At 47.0% G+C, this 19,196-nt stretch overlaps 1 protein-coding gene across 6 annotated transcripts in view; it reads left to right on the forward strand.

Moving 5' to 3' along the window:
* The window catches only part of METTL24 (methyltransferase like 24), a 112,264-nt gene that overhangs the window by 69,707 nt on the left and 23,361 nt on the right, over window positions 1–19,196 (forward strand). The window lies entirely within an intron of this gene.

Genomic DNA, 19,196 nt, shown 5'->3' on the forward strand with positions numbered 1-19,196 from the left:
TGATGCACTAGCCAGGTACACAGGAAAACCCCCAGGAACTTTTGAATTTCATTTCCTGTTTGGTCAACGAGGCAAACTCAGCAGCACAGGTGACCATGCAGTCCCCCCGAATTGTAGAGCTTAGCATGTTTCTACGCTCCCCATATCATCTCGGGCCCTGAAGTTATCGCAGATTAGAAGGCAAAAAACCCACACTTGCGATGACATGTTTTCTGAGCTCATGCAGTCCTCTTGCACTGATAGGGCACAGCTTAATGCATGTAGACATTTAGTGGCAGAGGCCAGGAAAGAATTAAGTGAGCGCAAAGAGCGGAGGCAGGACCCGATGCTGAGGCTAATGGGGAAGCAAACGGACATGATGAAGCATCTGTTGGAGCTGCAGGAAAGCCAACAAGAGCACAGACCCCCGCTGCATCCACTGTATAATTGCCTACTCTCCTCCCCATGTTCCATAGCTTCCTAACCCAGACGCCCAAGAACGCGGGGGGGGGGAGGCTCTAGGCACCCAGCCTCCAGAGGATGGCCCAAGCAACAGAAGGCTGTCATTCAAACAGTTTGATTTTTAGTGTGGATACAATAAACAATGTGGCCTTGTCCTTCCCTCCTCCCGCACCAGACCTGGGCTACCTTGACCGTTATGTCTCTTTTTTTTTTTTTAGATTAATAAAGAATGCATGATTTTAAAACAGTTGTTACTTTATTTCTAAGGGGGGAGGGTGGTTGGCTTACAGGGAATTAAAGTCAACAAAGGGGGTGGGTTTGCATCAAGGAGAAACACACACAACTGTCACACCAAAGCCTGGCCAGTCATGAAACTGGTTTTCAAAGCCTCTCTGATGCGCAGGACACCTTGCTGTGCTCTTCTAATTGCCCTGGTGTCTGGCTGCTCAAAATCAGATGCCAGGTGATTTGTCTCAACCGTCCACTCTGCCATAAATGTCTCCCCCTTATTCTCACAGATATTATGAAGCACACAGCAAGCAGCAATAACAGTGGGAATGTTGGTTGCGCTGATGTCTGATCTAGTCAACAGACAGCACCAGCAAGCTTTTAAATGTCCAAAGGCACATTCTACCACCATTCTGCAGTTGCTCAGCCTATAGTTGAACTGCTCCTTATTACTGTCCAGGCTTCATGAGCCATGGGAGTAAGGGGTAGGTACGACCACGCGGTGCTTCCAGCTGGGAGAGCAGCCTGAGGCAGAAGCCTCCAGCTCACATGATATTCCAGGCAGGACTGAATTGCCATGAGACAAAACTTAAAGAAGAGAATGACCTGGAGTCTCTGGCTCCCATTCAGTGTTCTAAGAGGAGGATAGCCATGTTTGTCCAGGCATCCCTGATTGACCTCACCAAGGTCTGCCAGGAGCACCCCGGAGATGTGTGATGGCTATCAGTCATACTGCACCATCTGCCACGAAGGCAAGGAGCTGCTGCTATGTAACAATGCAGTACCGTGTCTGCCAGCAGCACCCAGCAGACGTATGCTGATGGTGAGCTGAGCAGGCTCCATGCTTGCTGTGGTATGGCATCTGCACAGGTAACCCAGGAAAAAAGGCGCGACATGATTGTCTGCCCTTGCTTTCACAGTGCAGGGGGTAGTGGTGGCTGATGACATGTACCCAAAACCACCCGCGACAATGTTTTTTCCTTCATCAGGCATTGGGAGCTTAACCCAGAATTCCAATGGGCAGCAAAGACTGTGGGAATTGTGGGATAGCTACCCACAGTGCACAGCTCTGTAAGTCGATGCTAGACACAGTAGTGAGGATGTACTCCGCCGACTTAATACGCTTAGTGTGGACATAGGCAATTGCCTGTATGAAATTGACATCTATAAAATCAACCTAATTTCGTAGTGTGGACATACCCTTCATCTTAGTACATATGTGTGTGTATTAGCTTTGTATACAGCTTTTCCATCTTCTCCAAATGGTGATTTTTTTTTCTTTGTAACCCAGGAATGGGTGCAGTACAAAGAACATAAGAAATCTTAAGATAAATGCAAGCTCCCATGCCACTGTTGAAAATCCTAAATCCAACCATTACATAGTTTTTGTGTTATAAAGATTGTGCTAAAAAGCAAAAATAAGATTCTTTGATAGAAGGGCTTGTAGCAGCAGAAGCGAATTAATTCATGCTGACCTTAAAGTAGATGCATGAAAAATCATGCACGTTCTCACATGCAAACTGTTTATTCAGCAGTAGTTTTCCTTCCCCTGGAGCTCAGCAGTTCTGATCTATCAGGGTGTCCTATTATGCCCAGTCCAATGAGCCAGGGGTTGCATTCCTAGGAAAGATAGGTCAGCAGCCCAGAACCATGTAAACAATGACCTCTTGGAAAGTCAGATAAACAAGAAACAGACAGCAAATTGAATTTGCATTTAACAGCAAAGGACCACAGAGTATAATTTTAGACTGCAGTAAGGAGTTGCTTTTACGTGTATTACTATTAAAATAATGATTTAAAAAATATGTAAGATACAGTTGCATCAGGCCCACAGTTTACTATTAAAAATTATGAAAGTTTTATTTTAATATTTGAATTTATGCTGGGTTTTGCATTAGGAATTGTTCATGTGACAAGCTGGCTAGCAGATGTCAATTCCATTTTATAGAACCGGGGTTGGCAACCTTTCAGAAGTGGTGTGCTGAGTCTTCATTTATTCACTCTAATGTAAGGTTTCGCGTACCAATAATACATTTTAATGTTTTTAGAAGGTCTTTCTATAAGTCTATAATATATAACTAAACTATTGTTGTATGTAAAGTAAATAAGGTTTTTAAAATCATAGAATCATAGAAACTCAGGGTTGGAAAGGACCTCAGGAGGTCATCTAGTCCAACCCCCTGCTCAAAGCAGGACCAAACCCAACTAAATCATCCCAGCCAGGGCTTTGTCAAGCCTGACCTTAAAAACCTCTAAGGAAGGAGATTCCACCACCTCCCTAGGTAACCCATTCCAGTTCTTCACCACCCTACTAGTGAAAAAGTTTTTCCTAATGTCCAACCTAAACCTCCCCCTCTGCAACTTGAGACCATTACTCCTTGTTCTGTCATCTTCTACCACTGAGAACAGTCTAGATCCATCCTCTTTGGAACCCCCTTTCAGGTAGTTGAAAGCAGCTATCAAATCTCCCCTCATTCTTCTCTTCTGCAGGCTAAACAATCCCAGTTCCCTCAGCCTCTCCTCATAAGTCATGTGCTCCAGCCCCCTAATCATTTTTGTTGCCCTCCGCTGGACTCTCTCCAATTTATCCACATCCTTCTTGTAGTGTGGGGCCCAAAACTGGACACAGTACTCCAAATGAGGCCTCACCAGTGCTGAATAGAGGGGAATTACTACTTATACTACTTATACAACCCAAAATGCCATTAGCCTTCTTGGCAACAAGGGCACACTGTTGACTCATATTCAGCTTTTCGTCCACTGTAACCCCTAGGTCCTTTTCTGCAGAACTGCTGCCCAGCCATTTGGTCCCTAGTCTGTAGCAGTGCATGGGATTCTTCCGTCCTAAGTGCAGGACTCTGCACTTGTCCTTGTTGAACCTCATCATATTTCTTTTGGCCCAATCCTCTAATTTGTCTAGGTCCCTCTGTATCCTAGCCCTACCCTCCAGCGTATCAACCACTCCTCCCAGTTTAGTGTCATCTGCAAACTTGTTAAGGGTGCAGTCCACACCATCCTCCAGATCGTTAATGAAGATATTGAACAAAACCGGCCCCAGCACCGACCCTTGGGGCACTCCACTTGATACCGGCTGCCAACTAGACATGGAACCATTGATCACTACCCATTGAGCCCGACCATCTAGCCAGTTTTCTAGCCACCTTACCGTCCATTCATCCAGCCCAGACTTCTTTAACTTGCTGGCAAGAATACTGTGGGAGACTGTATCAAAAGCTTTGCTAAAGTCCAGAAATAGCACATCCACTGCTTTCACCTCATCCACAGAACCGGTTCATAGAATCATAGGGTTGGAAGGGACCTCAGGAGGTCATCTAGTCCAACCCCCTGCTCTATCTCATCATAGAAGGCAATTAGGTTAGGCAGGCATGATTTGCCCTTGGTGAATCCAGGCTGACTGTTCCTGATCACTTTCCCCTCCTTTAAGTGGTTCAGAATTGATTCCTTGAGGACCTGTTCCATGATTTTTCCAGGGACTGAGGTGAGACTGACTGGCCTGTAGTTCCCTGGATCTTCCTTCTTCGCTTTTTTAAAGATGGGCACTACATTAGCTTTTTTCCAGTCATCCGGGACCTCCCCCGATCGCCATGATTTTTCAAAGATAATGGCCAATGGCTCTGCAATCTCATCGGCCAACTCCTTTAGCACCCTCGGATGCAGCGCATCCGGCCCCATGGACTTGTGCTTGTCCAGCTTTTCTAAATAGTCCCGAACTACTTCTTTCTCCACAGAGAGCTGGTCACCTCCTCCCCATACTGTGCTGCAGAGTGCAGCTGTCTGGGAGCTGACCTTGTCTGTGAAGACAGAGGCAAAAAAAGCATTGAGTACACTAGCTTTCTCCACATCCTCTGTCACTAGGTTCCCTCCCTCATTCAGCAAGGGGCCCACACTTTGTTTAAGAAGCTTCATTTAAAATTAAATTAAAATGCAGAGCCCCCCAGACCAGTGGCCAGGACCTGGGCAGTGTGAGTGCCACTGAAAATCAGCTCACGTACCGCCTTTGGCACCTGTGCCATAGGTTGCCTACCCCTGTTATAGAACTTGCTTAGATTTACGGCTTATAGAAATCCAAAAATTTCCCTTTTAACTTATTATTTAATACCTGATACAACTTCAGAACATTATACCCTGCAGTAATGTTGATTAATAACCTCATATCCTCCTGGACAAGTAATTTATCACCTGTCTTCATCTCCTAAAGCAGTTAATGTAAAGTCTATTTCATGCTGCACTTTTGAGAAAGCTGGTAAGAAAGATCAAAGATGACAGAAAATTAAATCCCCACATTGTTTTGGTACCATTTGTGTTGGCAGCAGCACCAATAAATATAAAAGCAAATATACAAGGCAAAAATTGCACAGTGACTTAGTTGCATATGATGATCAGATTAAAAAAATTCAAAAATAATGCATAAAGGTTGGTGAAAGACTACTTTCAATTTTTAAAAGCAATAAAATGACACTTCCCTGCTTCCTGAGGGCTGTTATTGTTAAATGTTGTGAGACACAATGTGGTCTTATGGATTTCTAGCATAGCCTCTGACTTAGGCAAGTCATTTAATCTTGGTGTATCATTATCCTCTATTAAGCTTGACTTACCTACTGCACAGAGATGTTTGGAGCTAGTCGGTGTGTTCCAGATCTCCAAAGGGCCTTAGGCATTGTGATGCTGGGCTTTGCAACACCTAACTTTTAGTCAGCTAGGAAACCACTGGAACAGTGATGAGCTCCACAAAGTCTTGAGTTAGGCACCCAAGCTTCCTGTAAGAGAGAGGGGCACCTAGGAATGGGATCTATAAAAGCCACCACACTAGGCAGGGAGCCTAATGGGAGATGCTGAGGAGAAGGATGTGTCCTAGGTCCCATCTGTCTTACAGAGTTAGGCACTTACATCTGGGATGCAAGGAGGCACCTATTTCTGCTTGTGATTCACAGCTGAGACTCTCTCCCCTGGAGTTATGCAGTTTAAGTGCCTAAATCATTTCTTGCGAGAATGAATTAGGTGCATGTCTTGCTGCACACAGAACAGCTAGAGTAGCAGGTGGCAGCAGTGATGACCTGATAACTTTTAGTCCCGTAGCTAGAGCACTCACCTAGGATGTGGTTAATTTCCCACCCTCTTCCTAGGAGGGTTGAAAGGGTGTGAACCGGGGTCACCCACCTCCTGGGAGAGTGCCCTAACTACTGGGTGGTGGGATGTTCTGTTATGAACTCCCTCAGTCCATCCTGCAGAAGTTGTTCCACTGTGTATAAATACTTAGTCTTTGGAGCAGAGCGAGAGAGAGAGAATGATTCTGTAGTCTAGTGGGGTTAGGTCACTCACCTGGGAGGTGGGAGACCCAGGGTCTCGTCCCCTGGCTTCAAGGACTATTTAATTATTTAGCCCAAGTGGAATAGCATCAATAGGAGAAAGTGAGGAAGCTCATATCAGAATATCCCATAGCCTAGTGGTTAGAACATTCTCCTGAGAAATGTGGGGAAAGCCCTGTTCAAATCCTTTCTCCCCTGAGGCAGAGAGGGGAATTGAACCTGGATCTCTTGGGTGAGTGCTCTAATCATTTGGCTAAAAGTTATAATGTGGGTGGTTCTACCTCCACCTCCTCCTCCAGCTTGATTTTGAATGGGGCTCAGTCCAGTGATTGGGCTCCACAGGCAAGATAGGAGCTCCTCTGTTTTTCTTCCCCAGTTAGTAGATTGCACTGGGGCTTAGGCACCAGTACACCTAGCGTGAGGCAGCAGTGTGCATGTCCAGAGGCAGAAACTTAGGTGTCTAGGCAGGGGCGGCTCCAGGCACCAGCATGCCAAGCGCATGCCTGGGGCAGCAAGCCACGGGGGGCGCTCTGCCGGTGGCTGCAAGGGCGGCAGGCAGGCTGCCTTCGGCGGCTTGCCTGCAGAGGGTCTGATGGTCCCGCAGCTTCGGCGTACCTCCCACAGGTGTGCCGCCGAATCCGCAGGACCAGGGACCTCTCACAGGCAAGCCGCCGAAGGCTGCCTGCCTGCTGTGCTTGGGGCGGCAAAATACCTAGAGCCGCCCTTGTGTCTAGGGAACTTTTACCCTGAAGATTTAGGTGCCAGTGAGTTTAGATGCCTAGAGGGTTAGGTGGCTGCCAAGCTGGGGTTTTGTGGATTGCTGTGGAGCCTAAAACCAGAGATTTAGGTGCTTAAATCTGGAGTTTAGGGGCCTAAGTATCTTTTTGGATCTGGGTCCCTGTCTGTAGTACTTTTAAAATATAAAGTGAGTGTTAATTATTAATGTTAGGAGTTAGCCACAAGCTCACAAAACTATGGATGTTTAATGGGTGAGGATAATTTTCAGTGAGACACAATGCCACTTGTGCAGAATTTAAAAAGACATTTAAGTGTGGTTTTGGTAAAGTAAATTTTCTGCACACCCTTATCACTGCTGATTTTCTAGGTATAAGTCTGTAAACACATGCTCTCATTTACCAGGAATTGCTCTGTCAGATTCTAGCCATGATGCCACCAGCTGCTGTTGGTAACATTAGTAAATATTTGTATATTTATATGATAATCATCAACAGTGAATTATGGCTTTGTGGAAAGACTCTGGCAGCAGTAGAAGACTGAACATCAATGAGACCATCAGTTTAAACCCAAGTACTCTGCTAATCAACAATGATGGGAAAAGGAAATAGAGAAAAGATGCTCACTGGGTGATGAGTCATTGAATTATTATTTCATTCAAGCATTGGCTGCCAGTGGTGCTCAGTAAATTTTTGCTACATGCCCAGGTTAGTGGAAGCCAACATTTTTAAATGTAGACCGCACAGACTGAAGCTCTTGCCTGCAACTGTATCAGAGTTGTTCTTCTCACTTGCTGGCACATTGTACAGACATAAGCCTCATACCTGTCTTTTGTGGCTCTCCTACCATTCTTCTTTGAGTGCTGGTCTAATAGATTTTTCATCAGTGGGGATTCCCATCTTGGATCCTCTTTGCAACCCAGGGAAGCAGGAAGTGCCTGGCCTATTGCTCACAAGATGCTCAGGGGTACGACTCCAGAAGGGTTGCCTTCCTAGTCCAGTGGTCAGACCAGTTGAAGCACACTCTGTCCCATCACCCTGCTACCTTGTATCCTTTGGAAGATCACTCTGGACAAGGAAACAATGATCTTAATAGGACCATGGGGGCAGCAATAGTTCTGGTTCATCTTAGCTCTACAGATGGCTCCTTGCCTGTGCATTCACCTACAGCCATTTCCAGATCTATTGTCACAGAATGGAGGGATGACCAACCACCCCAGCCTGGCATCCCTCCATCTGGCAGCCTGTTTTTTTTTTTTTTTTGGATGGGCAATGCACTTAGAGAGATCTTGCTCACAGGAAGTTCAATCCATCCTTCACAATAGCAGAAAACCCTATACGAGACAGTGCTATGCTGCCAAATGGAAGCAGTTCTTCCTGTGGTGCCAGAAGCAACATTTGCCTTTGTAGGAGTCCAGGATTCCTCTTATCCTGGATTATCTACTGTTCTTGAAGGCACCGGGCCTATCCATCAGTTCACAATGTGGGTATTTAGCAGCTATTAATGCCTTTCTTCCTCCAGTGAAAAACTGATCAGTTTTCACTCACCCCACAGCAGTAATGTTCTTAACAGACATGGTCAGAATGTTCCAGCCAGTATCAAGAGCTACGCCTGCTCAGGATATGAACATGGTGCTATTGGCGTTTATGAACCCACCATTAGTACTCTTGGACTCCTGCTTCCTCTTACACTTATTGATGGAGGTGGGCTTCCTCACAGCTGTCACCTCGGCCAGGAGGGTGGGTGAGTTCAGGGCCCTTATGGCAGACTTGCCTTATACGATCTTTCACAGAGACAAAGTATCCCTGAGATGGCATCCCAAATTTATCCCCAAGGTTCCTTCTGACTGCAATAAAGTGGAAGTGTGAGGTTCTTGTGAGTGGTGAAGAGGTCCCAGCGTGGGTGCTTCGCTTATGGAAGAGGCACCAGAGTATGGTGTTGTGCAGCTCCCACTTGTGGTTCAGGTAGAGTGTCTTGCTGAGTGTGTCTGCCAGGGAGTTTTGAGTGCCTGGGAGGTATGTGGCCTGGAGCGTGACTTGATGTTTGATGCACCAGTTCCAAAGGTGAATGGACTCTGAACAGAGGTAGGGAGACTTGGCACCACCCTGTTTGTTGATGTAAAGCACTGTTTCAATATTGTTGGAGAGTAATTAGATGTGCTTGGCCCATATGAGGGGAAGAAAGGCTTGGCAGGTGAGATAGACCATCCTCAGTTCCAGGATATTTATATGCAGCCTGGCTTCCTGAGACGTCCAGATGCCCTGTGCTGTGTGGCGGTCTAAGAGAGCTCCCCAAGTTATGAGGAAGGCATCCATTGTGAGCATGGCTTGTGGCACAGGAGGTTTGAAGGGAGTACCAACCAGGACCTAGGAAGGATCAGTCTATGATGTGAAGGACATCAGTACATGCCAGGGGATCAGGATTTTGCTGTGCAGGCAGTCACAATGTGGTCTGTAGACCAGAGCCAGAGCTGGAGGCAATGCATATGAAAACAGATCTGTTGTGTCATTGAGGTCAGGGCCAGCTCCAGGCACCAGTGAACCAAGCAAGTGCTTGGGGTGGCCAATGGAAATGGGGACAGCACGTCCGGGTCTTCAGCAGCAATTTGGCGGCGGGTCCCTCAGTCCCTCTCCTCCTGTTTGAGCTGCCAAAGTGCCGCCTTCCCCTCCCACCCCCGCTTCGCCACTTGGGGCGGCGAAAAAGTTGGAGCTGGCCCTGACTGAGGTACACGCTGTCATATGTCTGAGAAGAGAGAGACAGCAGCAGAATGGTGGTATGGGGTTGCGGCGCAGGCCTGCGATTTGGTTTGTGCTGGTGGTGAAGCGATTCGCTGGAAGAAAAGCCCGTGCTGTGTCGGAGTCTAGTCATGCCCCAATTAAGTCGATTGTTGGGTAGGTATGAGCACTGACTTGTCCTAATTGATACAGATCCCAAGAGAGGTGAGAAGAGAGTGTAGACAGTGAGAATGGTGGAGAGAAGGTATTGGCAGGAGAGCACAACTAGGAGCCAGATATCCAGGTAGGGGAACACAATGATCCCTGGGGTTGGAGGATGTCCAGGAGCTGGTGTTGTGTGTCCTTGACTGCCTCCAACAGGATCCCCACATCTGCTGCCACCCATTGTAATAGTCGATATTGGTGGTAGTCCAGTGGGGATAGCGAGGCAGGAATGAGGGCCTCATCCGGGGATGAAGAGGCCTCTGTGGGAACCGGCAGTACCAGTTCCTCCTGTCCTCCTCCGTCCTCAGAAACAGATGATGCTGGAGGGCAAATGGGAGATGTTAGTAAGAGGCCATCAGCGGTGCCTGTGGTCCTCAGTAGGGATCCTACAGTGGCCAGTAGTAAGGATCTGTGTGCCTAGGTGGGCCTTGAGGGTAACAGTATCATGATTCCGCAGCAGGTGTAGGCTCAGGGATATGGTGGTCTGCAGCACAAGTCCGGACTTTGGTGAGGGGGAGGCAAGAATGAGACTTCTGGCTCTGAGAAATCCTCAGACTCAGAGGATGGTTCCAGCAAAGGGGTGAGGCATGGCAAGGGGCCATGCCGCTCTGGGGGCAGCAATAGTGGTTCATCCTCTGGAGATGGCAGGACGGTGGTGTGTGCAGGGCCAGAGAGCAGTGGGGAGTGTGGGTATGGGAAAAAGAAGCTCCTCCGCTGAGAGCAGTGGTTCCAGGCAGCCAGGAGTGTGCAGGGTTGCACGAGACAAACTCCAGGGTGCTGGTGATGCAGGCAGCAGGAAATGCGCTGGTGAAGGGACCAGTGCAGTCACTGGGGCAGGCACCAGTGGATCCTGCTTCTGTTTCTCCTTACCCTTCACCCAGGGTAACTTGGGAGCTGGTCTGGCAGGCAGATTGATGCACAACTTCTGGTGTGGCTTGGGGAGGAAACACTGCCGTTTTGGGAAGTCCTGGACGGGGATCTGCTCTTATGCCTATGTCCATGCTTCTTTCCCTCATGGTGGGGCTTGGCTGACAGTCTTGGTACTGTCGGATCGGTGCCTGGGGAGCTCCGAGGAGTGCCGGTGACGGGTGGTGCACCACTGGTTCCACTAGTCCTGGATCTGAATGCCTCCACTTCCTGAGGCAGGAATGACTTACAGATAGCTCAGCAGGTGGCAATGTAGGCCTCATTGAGGTGATACAGGCAGCGCTCGTGCTTGTTGCTCACTGAAAATGAGCAAGGAAAAGAGGCACAGTTCTTGAAGCCATGAACTCAGGGCATAGTCTCTGGAGGAGGGGGGTGTTTCCCTCAAATGTGGCAAAAAACGACACTATATAACAGTACCAACGACTATATACAGCTATAAAAAGAGAGAACAGGCAGGAAATCACTCAGAGCATGAAGGAACAGGGGTTCTGATTCCAGCCAAGTGGCAGTCAGAGGGAACTTGAAAAGCATTGGCCCACATGGCCTATTATACCCTAGGCTGCAAGCATGAGGGGATGCACGTGCAGGTCAACAGACACTGCTTCAAAGACCTCCTGGCGCATGGCATGCATGCACATCCACATCTGGAATCGACATAGGGACCATCACTCAAAGAAGAATGTTTGGTTATCAGTTCCTGTCTGAATGTTCTCTTGAGATACTAACTGTACTCCAGCTAAATTTTGCACTGTGAACTACTGTAGCTCTTGCAAACCTGTTTCTCACATGTCTGATTTCCATGCTGGCTGTTGCTGAAATGGAGATCACTAGCAAAAACTCCTTTTTGGCAAGCCACCTAGAAAATGTAAAGCTAATGTTTTTTTAAAGTGACCACATTAAAGCAATAATCTCCAAATAGTGGAGTGTGTGTGGTTCAACAATAAGCATTTGTCTCCAGCTCTAAGCATTTGTCTCCAGCTCTATAATTTGATTTATGCATTCATGCATTCAGACTTATTGCCCATGACACACATTCAGTTCCTCTGAGGTTATACTTGTGCATGCTGGGCCAAGTTCATCCTTGCTGTAACTCCACTGGCGTCTTGTAAATTACTCCAGGATGCATTTTGAGCACTGTTTCCATGCGTGAGCTTCCCATATGCTTATGCATCAACTAGCTGGTATTACTCCAGTTACTGCAAATTCAGTGGAAATCAAACTGGTGCAGATATTTCCAATTGCAGTTTGGAAATATACATTCTATGACCTTTTGCCATCAGTAAACTATGAAGTCTTGATGCATTTTTTTTTAACAAATTAATGAATTTAACAGTCATGAAATCGAGGCAGCAACTGCACTAGCTAGAGTCAGATTGATGCTGTGCAAGCCCCACTTCCCCAATACAGTTCTGCCAAACCATCGCCATGCTGACCGGCAGCACCCCTAGAATCCTGCTCCTGAACGCCTCTTTAACAGAGACTGCAGCTTTGTACAGTGTTTTTTCATAGATTCATAGACTCTAGGACTGGAAGGGACCTCGAGAGGTCATCGAGTCCAGTCCCCTGCCCTCATGGCAGGACCAAATACTGTCTAGAGTATCCCTGATAGACATTTATCTAACCTACTCTTAAATATCTCCAGAGATGGAGAGTCCACAACCTCCCTAGGCAGTTTATTCCAATGTTTAACCACCCTGACAGTTAGGAACTTTTTCCTAATGTCCAACTTAAACCTCCCTTGCTGCAGTTTAAGCCCATTGCTTCTTGTTCTGTCCTTAGAGGCTAAGATGAACAAGTTTTCTCCCACCTCCTTATGACACTCTTTTAGATACCTGAAAACTGCTATCATGTCCCCTCTCAGTCTTCTCTTTTCCAAACTAAACAAACCCATACCTGGCTCTAATGTGATACAGACGCTCCCCAACTTACACAATCGTTCCGTTCCAGAAAGCCTTGCATAACCCGAATTTTACGTAAGTCAGAAACATATATTATGCAAGCATAAAAAAAACCCCAAAACAAATAGATTGCATTTACCTTAATCCTATTGTTATCCTGGCACACTGAAGGCTGCATTTTGGTGGTGGATGACAGTGGGCTTAATTTGTAGATGAGGAAGGAGACAGGCATGATTTGAATGAAATAATAGGGTTAAATAACAGAAATTCAGTATCACTGAAATAACACGAAACTGAGAAGCTGTGAGAGCACAAAGCCTTCCCTTTGTAGGAGATGCTACTGTGGTTCCTCCTCACACTGCACTACAGTACTTTGTATTCCCATACGCTACGCAATATTTTCCGCAACTCAAAAATTTTATTTATGCTTTATGGAACTTTTTGCATTTTGCGTAAGGACGAATTTGCGTTAAATCGTGTCTTGCGTAACCTGGGGAGCGCCTGTATCATCAAACCCATTTTTACTGCTGAGTGAAAGGCTCATGAACTGAGCCACTGTTTACCTCCTCTCCCATTGTCCGGTCCAAATGTTTCTTTAAAGGAGTTTCTCTCAGCCTCTTTTGTCTTTCTCTGTTTTTTTAAACTCCATCCTATTTGCCTGGTTGGATACTTATGGTGCTATCAACAGTAGTACACCTACCAGGAAACAAACTGAAAACATTGTTTAGTATGCAGCTATCTTGCATTCAGTCAGCATCTATGTTAATAGCTATAGTAATATAAGTCAGAAGTTTCACAGCCGAAACCTGTGTGCTCCCCAAGGACACAAAAATGCTAAATGTCTTTACAATGGGGAATATGTGAGCACCAGTTTTAAAGGTGACTAGCAGAAGATTTTTTTTTTTTTGGTTTATTCCCATTTTTGCTTCTGTATGTTATATCAAGTGTATGGTATATTTAAAAAGGGCTAAAATAATGGTTATTTTGTACGGTTTTTAGTGCATGTTTTTTATCTTAAAAATAACGGGAATATAAAGTCTGGTCTTCCCTAGTTTTGCTGGAGAACCAGTGGGATGTATGTTATGAGCATTTAACACCAGTTAACTGAAGGGGAAAGGGTATTGAGTCTCTCTCTATTCAGTATGTTAGTACAATTAAAACAGATTTTCCAAATAAATAAATCTACCTCTCTACCCTAGTTGCTCTCCTTCTGGCCAGTGACTAACTGACTGACAAATTCTGTATAAAGGTTCACTAATCCAGCATGGGGAGGGAAAGAAGGGGAGATTCTGCAAACATGGCTGTACCCCTTTTAAAAAATTCTTCATCACCAAGTTTTCCAAATTGTTGCCAAAGAGCCTCCAGCATATCCCCCTTTTATAGCTTGAAAATCTTTCCATTCAGATTTCAGAGTAGCAGCCATGTTAGTCTGTATCCACAAAAAGAACAGGAGTACTAGTGGCACCTTAGAGACTAACAAATTTATTTCAGCATGTAGCTCACGAAAGCTCATGCTGAAATAAATTTGTTAGTCTCTAAGGTGCCACTAGTACTCCTGTTCTTTTTCCATTCAGAGTTTGACTCGTCGGTCTGTACACTTAAATCACAGCAGTTGGAGCTCTTTCTGCTGTTACCATTTGAGTCTGTCAACTCAAAGTATCCAAATAATTTCAGTCAAAGAAAAACTGGATCTAAAAATGTACAGATCAGACCGACAAACAGCCTCTCTCTCCCCCGATGCAATATTACAGTCTTCGTGGGAGAAGAGCAGAAGAGGGAAAGATTCTTCAAGAGATTCTTTGTTATGCGCCTCAAATGTGCATTCTACATGCTGCTGTCCTTCTGCTTCCATTGCAAATGAACACTAGGACCACATAGGTAAAATAGGCAGCCTGGAAGCACATAAGCAAGGCAGATAGAAAGTGGAATGAAATTAACAGTCTCACAATAGGAATTTTTTTTAAGTACTGTATTGATCAGCCTAGCATGTATGTGCACCAGATCCTTCATTGGATGAAATGAGAACTGCTGAGCTATATCATAGACCCCATTCTGCTAATAACTGAAGGAGATTCCCTTTAAGAGATGATGGAATATGTTTTAGGAATAAGAGAATCCGAGTTCTCTCTCTGTAGTCACTGCAAAGTTCATGCAGCCATGGTATGGTGCATAATTGAATGACAATTAATGTCCAAGAGGCTGCAGATTTTCTTTTGCATATATAGCAATTGTTATACTAATGTCCACACACACCTCACATCCATTGGGTTAGTTTAATACCTTTAGGAGCATCTCACTTTCAGTGAATCACTTTTATAGAGATGATGACATTTGAAGAGCTGGCTTGCAGGAAGATGGAGCCTCCCAGGCTGCTGGAGATATAAGGCTTGGGGCTATTTCAGCAACTAGCAAAGAGTTCATTTTGAAGAGGAGAGGGAATTTGATAATATACCAAAGGATGTGTAGAGAGACCCTAGGTATGCAGTGATCTATTTTCCTCTGTATAATGTACATTGCATTCAGCATCTGGTTCCTCTGGTTTACTGTAGGTTTAGCAAACACAAGAAGAGCTTTAAATAGTCTAGTGAAATGTTTATTTTTTTAAACTATTTGCTTTACTCTGAAAATATCCTACCCCAAATGGTCTTCTCTAAGGTGTTTTATTACTAATACATTTTCTAATGCATTTTTTTAAGTGTTGTAGCTGTGTTGGTCTCAGGATATTAGAGAGGCAAGGTCGGTGAAATAATAGCGTTTTATTAAACCTCACCCACCTTGTCTCTGTCAGCCATTTACTTCCATTTCTAATAAGAGAGAACATGACATTTATCCTCTTCAATTCTGTTAGCCTTCAACCCACTTTTATACCCTTGCATAATACTGCAGCAGCACAAACAAGATACAAATGTTTGTTCCCCTTTAATGAAGAGAACGTAGGATACAGTGAATGGCATTTATTTTCTTGAATAAACATCCGTTCCCAGAAGCATCCAGCAGAGTCTGTGAGATAACATCAAAAGAGCAAAAATGAGAGGATTTTTTTCCCTGCTCAGAGGTCAGACAATAGAATGTTCTCTCATTAGATTAAATTAGCGAGTAAAGGCTAAAGTCAAGGCCTAAATCCTAATACCCTCCCACCCAGTGGAATTCACAGGCCTGAGGTTGCAGGGTATGGGGAGAAGCAGGGGCCTAAGAAAGGAATTCAGACCCCAGCAAGCTGAACAGGGCCTCACCTAAGCTAGCCAGGAGCAAAATGCTGTGGAAGGGGCAGGGTTGAGGGTCCAGATTTGACAGGACATAGGAAGATGCCTCTCTCAGTTCGGGATCACGAGCCATGGGTATAATAGTCCAGGGAAGGTTAAGACTCCCTGGCGCAGCCGCCGCCAAACTCTGCTGGACACCTGGGCCATAGTGGCCCTGCCTCTTTCCCTCCCTGCTCTGCCCCTTCCCTAAGGCTCGCCACCAGTCGGCTTCCTCTCCACTGCACCCCTCTCCCCGAAGGTCCCTGCTGTTCGCCATGTCCTGCCTCTCCCCTGGCTCTCCCGCAGGGGTGGAGGAGTGAGGCAGGACGTGACAAGCCAGCAGTTGTGGGAGGGTCTGGTGGGGAAGTGAGGAGCTGAGTGGTGGGCACAGGGTTGCCAGGCATCCAGTTTTCGACCAGAATACCCAGTCAAAAAGGGACTGTGGAGGCGCTGGTCGGCACTGCCGACTGGGCCGTTAAAAGTGTGGGCAGCAGCGGTGCAGCCAGGGCTAAGGCAGGCTCCCTGCCTGCCCTGGCTCCACGTGGCTCCCAGAAGTGGCCACCAAGTTCCTGCAGCCCCAAGGCGCATGCCTCCACACCACCCTGAGTACCGGCTTCACAGCTCCCATTGGCTAGGAACTGCTACCAATGGGAGGTGTGGGGGCGGTTCCTGCAGTCACAAGGGAAGCACGCAGAGTCTCCCTGGCCACCCATGTGCCTGGTAGCCACTTTCTGGGAGCTGGGATAAGCGCTGCCAGGACCCTGTACCCAGAACTCCCTCCTGCACCCAATTGCCCGTCCCAGCCCAGTATCCTCCCACACCCAAACACCCTCCCAAAGCCCACACCCCAACCCCCTGCCCCAGCCCGAGCCCCCTCCTGCACCCAAAGCCCCTCATCCCTGGCCCAACCCCCGCACCCTCAGCCAGAGCTCTCATTCCCCCCCCACACACCAATCCCCTACCCCAGCTCTGAGACCCGGGTGTGCTCATGGATCCACAACTACATGTATTGACTAACCATTCCACCACTGCGAAGGGGCATATGAGTAGCAGCTGCCTGGGCTAACACAATTCTGCAAGCTAAGGGGGAGGGTTCAGTCCTGACTCTCGAGGGGGCTTCCATTGCATACCACCCAGTTAGTCAGGGTTTGCTGAAGAGAGGATTTGCCCCATAACATTTGTATATTGCTCTGAAGACCTAAAGCTCCATACAGGTGTTAAATACTGTTATTCATGTACAATTAGTATTAAAATTTGTTTTCAAGTAGCCTTAACATGCTGTACACTGCACCCCAAGCCCCTAGGCCCCAGCCCCCTCCTACACCCCAAACCCCTCATCCGCAGCCTGGAGCCCTCTCCCATACCCCAAATCCCTCATCCCTGGCCCCACCCCAGTGCCTGCCCCTGAGGGGTAAAGAGGCAAGCAGCAAGCCAGCAGCAGGTAGAGAGTGTCTCGCAGTGCGGTGTGTGTTTGGAGGGGGTGGGGGGTTCTGGTCAGGGAGTGAAGAGATGAGCAGCAGGCCAGGGGGATGAGGAGGCATGTGGTGGGCCGGTAGGGGTGTCGTGGCTGGCTGGGGGGGTGGGGTGAGGAGAAGCAGGAGACCAGGGGGTGAGGAGAGATGTGGCGAGTCAGCGGCAGGCAAGGGGAGGTCTTTCAGGGAGCAGGGGGTGAGGAGGCAAGCAGGGGGTCAGAGGGTGAGGTGGGACATGGATAGCAGCAGCGGGGTGGTCCAAGGGGCAGGGCCTGATGCAAAGCAGGGATGGAGTGTGGGCGGGGCTGAGGGCAGGAGAAGGAGCTAGCCTCCCCCCCCACTCCCGGGGGAAGCTTTACGTGCTGCCTATGCTCGGGATTCTCAGCTGTGGGACCCTTGCTTTGCACTTCAGTGGCGGAAAAGACAGAGTGAGACCTTATTATAGCCAAAAGCCCAGTGATTAGGGTAATCTCTTTGGATATGGGAAAGCTGTTTTCAGATCCTTGCTCTGCCTGATTTGATGCAGGGATTTGAACCCAGGCATCCCGCAGTCCAGGTGAGTGCTAACCACCAGCCTAATGGATACTGGGTGGTGGGGTTTTCTCCCCATCTCTCTTGTTGAAGACGTGCTACTTGGTAACTATACATTGGGCCACAGAGCATGCCCAACCAAGAGGTTGATACTATAGCCTGCTGGCTAGGGTACTCACCTGGGATGTGGGAGAGAGAGTTCAAGTCTCTTCAAATTTGGCTGAGTAGGGGTTTTCCCATAGCCTAGGTCAGGGGTCAGCAACCTGTGGCACTCAAGATAATTTTTGAGTGGCACTCTCACTGCCCGGGTCCCGTCTGCTAGCCTGGGTCCCAGTCCTGGGAGCTCTGCTCCTGGCCTCGGCCCAGGGCCCTGCAGCCGCCCCCAGCTGTGGCCCACTGGCCCCAGCCTTGGGCAATGAGGGGTGCAGATGGGCAAGAGGGGGCACAGCTCAGCACCCCCACCTTAAAAACTGTTCCAGCGCCACTGTCCTGGGATATTTTTAAGTCCTGATTTGCTGTTTTCATCACTATCACATCACGTGGAACAGCGCATTGCGTTTGACATTGTGCGTGCCATCTGCTGTGATTTTTTTTTCCCCACTGTAAGTTGAGGGGTACATTTGACAAAATGTCAGCTCCTAAGAAAGCAAAGTTAGATGTCTGTTAATTTCAGCCTTTTTGGACAGACACATTTGGATTTATTCAAAAGAAGGACTGTGCTGTTTGTGCTTTCTGTTGTGAAAGTGTTTTGTCACACAGCAAGTGTTCAACATTTTCAAATGAAGCACGAGAAAACCTTTCAGACAAGACTGAATTGATCAAAAAGGCAGTATCAGGATATGAGAAGCAAAGCAGTGTTTTTAAATGCTTAAGTGTAAGTAAAAATCAAGCTACAGAAGGAAGTTACAAGATTGCACAGTGCATTGCAAAAACGGAAAGCTGTTTACAGATGGGGAATATATAAAATAAGTTTTTCCTCAGCAGTTTGGAGGTTTTGTTCAATGATTTGCCAAATAAAGATGCGTATCTAGAATAAAAGAACTGCCTGTCTCTGCCAGAACAATTGAGAGACACGTAAGCGAAATGGCAGAAAACATTAACAAAAAGCAGACAACTGCATTAAAAGGCACAGCAGTGTTTAGCGTTGCAGTTGAGGAGAGCATGGATATAAACGATGTTCCATGCTTGGCAGTTGTTGCAAGATATTGCGCTGCCGATGAAATCCAAGAGGAACTTTGTTGCCTAAAACCCCTGCATGGCACAACGAAGGGGGAAGATATCATGAAAATTTTGTAAACCATTTTGAAGAACGAGGCGTTGACATCAGAAAAATATTTTGTTGACAACAGATGGTGCTCCTGCCATGGTCGGAAAACAGAAGGGATTTGTAAAGTTACTTGAAGATCAAATTGGCCGCCCGACAGTCAAATTTCACTGTATCATCCATCAAGAAAAC

This window comes from Mauremys reevesii, linkage group 3 (genome assembly GCF_016161935.1).
Source record: "Mauremys reevesii isolate NIE-2019 linkage group 3, ASM1616193v1, whole genome shotgun sequence".
Classification (NCBI taxonomy): domain Eukaryota; kingdom Metazoa; phylum Chordata; order Testudines; family Geoemydidae; genus Mauremys; species Mauremys reevesii.